At 43.4% G+C, this 2079-nt stretch overlaps 1 pseudogene; it reads left to right on the top strand.

The window, feature by feature from the left end:
* The first annotated feature begins 1460 nt into the window (after positions 1 to 1460).
* The window catches only part of LOC101572821, a 1705-nt pseudogene continuing 1086 nt past the window's right edge, over positions 1461 to 2079 (top strand).

The raw sequence follows: 2079 nt of genomic DNA, 5'->3' as shown, positions 1-2079 counted from the left end.
ATACAAATACAAAAAATAAAATAAAATAAAAAATTAATAATAAAAGTACTCACTGTATCTGGGGAAAAAATAAATAAAAATAATAAAAATGAGGGGCCATGGAGATAGCTGAGCAGTCTAAGCACCTGCCTGGCAAGTGCAAAGACCCGGGTTTGATCCCTGGTACCACATGCTGTGCCGGCCTCATACCGAGCCAGCCACTGAAAGCAGGGGTGGTGGCGCATGCCTGTAACTGCAGTGCTGGGGAGGCTGAAATAAGAGGATCACTATGAGTCCAAGCTGTGTAGGGAGACCCTGTAGCAAATACACAAAGTGTTTAAAAAGTTACTTGCCAGGCATGATGGTGCACACCAGTAATCCCAACACTTGGGGGGCTGACGCAGGAGGATCGTCAGAAATTCAGGGCCAGCCTGGGCTACAAAGTGAGCTCAAGGCCAGCCTGAACTGCATAGGAAGACCCTGTCTCAAAAAAGACAAAAAGGGGGCTGGGGAGATAGCTCAGTGGAATAAGCCCTTGCCTGGCAAGCTCAAGGACCTGAGATCAATCCCCAGTTCCGGAAAAAAAAAAAAAAAAAGACAAAAAAAATTAGTTATCATTGCTAATATTATTGTCCTCTGCAGGCCCACACAGATTTGCGGGTGACCTCTTTGAGGGTTCCTGGTGGCTCATTGTTCCTGGCTACTTTCTTCTTCACTGATTCATTTCCCAGCCAGCGCACAAACTGCTGTATCACACGGTGGGACAGAGCAGTGAGGGCTTGTCACACCACCATGTCCTGTTGTGGGCGCTGGAGATAAAGCTAATCATGGTGGCAATATGGTCTCTAACTTCAAGTTAGATCGAAGTACACTGTGAGGAGAGCAACCCATGAATTTATTTGAGGTTCTTTCTTTCTCTTTTGTCTTTTTGAGACGGTCTCACTATGCAGCTCAGGCTGGCCTTGAGCTCACTGTGTAGCCCAGGCTGGTCTCAAACTCCCAAAGATCCTGCTGCCTTAGCCTCCCTTACAGGTGTGTACCACCACACCTGTTTATTCTTATTTTTTTATCCTTATAATTAAAAAAAATCGGGCCGGGGAGATGGCTCAGTGGAATAAGCACTTCCCTGGCAAGGGCAAGGGCCTGAGTTCAATCCCCGGTTCCACAAAAAAATAATAAAAAAAAAAAATAGGGAAGTCTCCAGCTGCTCCACAGTTGTGTCAGGACCGCAGTGTAGCGGGGAGTCCTCAGGCAGGCTCGGTCGCTCCAAGTTTCTGTCTTTTTGAACTGCAGGAGCTTTTCATAGGTGAAAAAAAAAAAAAAAAAAAAGTTTTAAAGGCTTTGAATAATCTCTTTAGTGTAAGTGGAGGAAGAGAAAGAACACATCACATGTTTAAAACCAAGAAAGATCTGCCCTATAATGTGACTCCTCTAGAAATTGGGGAAAAAAAATCCTAGAGTAATTTAGTGAAACACTTAACATGTTGAGATTTGTACAAGATCTTAGCAAAGCAGTGTCTCAAGATGGTGCGTCTCAATTCCAAGAAGTTATTAGACAAGAGCTAGAATTATCTGTGAAAAAGGAATTAGAAAAAATACTTAGCACAGCACCCTCACATGAGTTTGAGCACACTAAAAAAGATCTTGATGGATTTCGGAAGCTATTTCACAGATTTTTGCAAGAAAAGGGACTTCCTGTGGATTGGGGGAAAATCCAAAGACCTCCAGAAGATTCAATTCAGCCATATGAAAAGATAAAGGCCAGAGGACTGCGTGATAACACATCTTCTGTGTTGAACAAGCTAGTGGTGGTCAAACTCAATGGCGGTTTAGGAACCAGCATGGGCTGCAAAGGTCCTACAAGTCTGATTGGTGTGAGGAATGAGAATACCTTTTTGGATCTGACTGTTCAACAAATTGAACATTTGAACAAAACCTACAATACAGATGTTCCTCTTGTTTTAATGAATTCTTTTAATATGGATGAAGATACCAAAAAAATACTACAGGGGCTGGTGAGATGGCTCAGTGGTCTAAAGCACCTACTTAGAACAAGCTCAACAAAGCACAGGGACCGCGGTTCAATCCCCAGCACCACAT

Source organism: Octodon degus, unplaced genomic scaffold (genome assembly GCF_000260255.1).
Source record: "Octodon degus isolate 3935 unplaced genomic scaffold, OctDeg1.0 scaffold03296, whole genome shotgun sequence".
Taxonomy (NCBI): Eukaryota; Metazoa; Chordata; class Mammalia; order Rodentia; family Octodontidae; genus Octodon; species Octodon degus.
The sequence above is the reverse complement of the archived record's forward strand: the minus strand, read 5'-3'. Positions and strand labels throughout refer to the sequence as shown.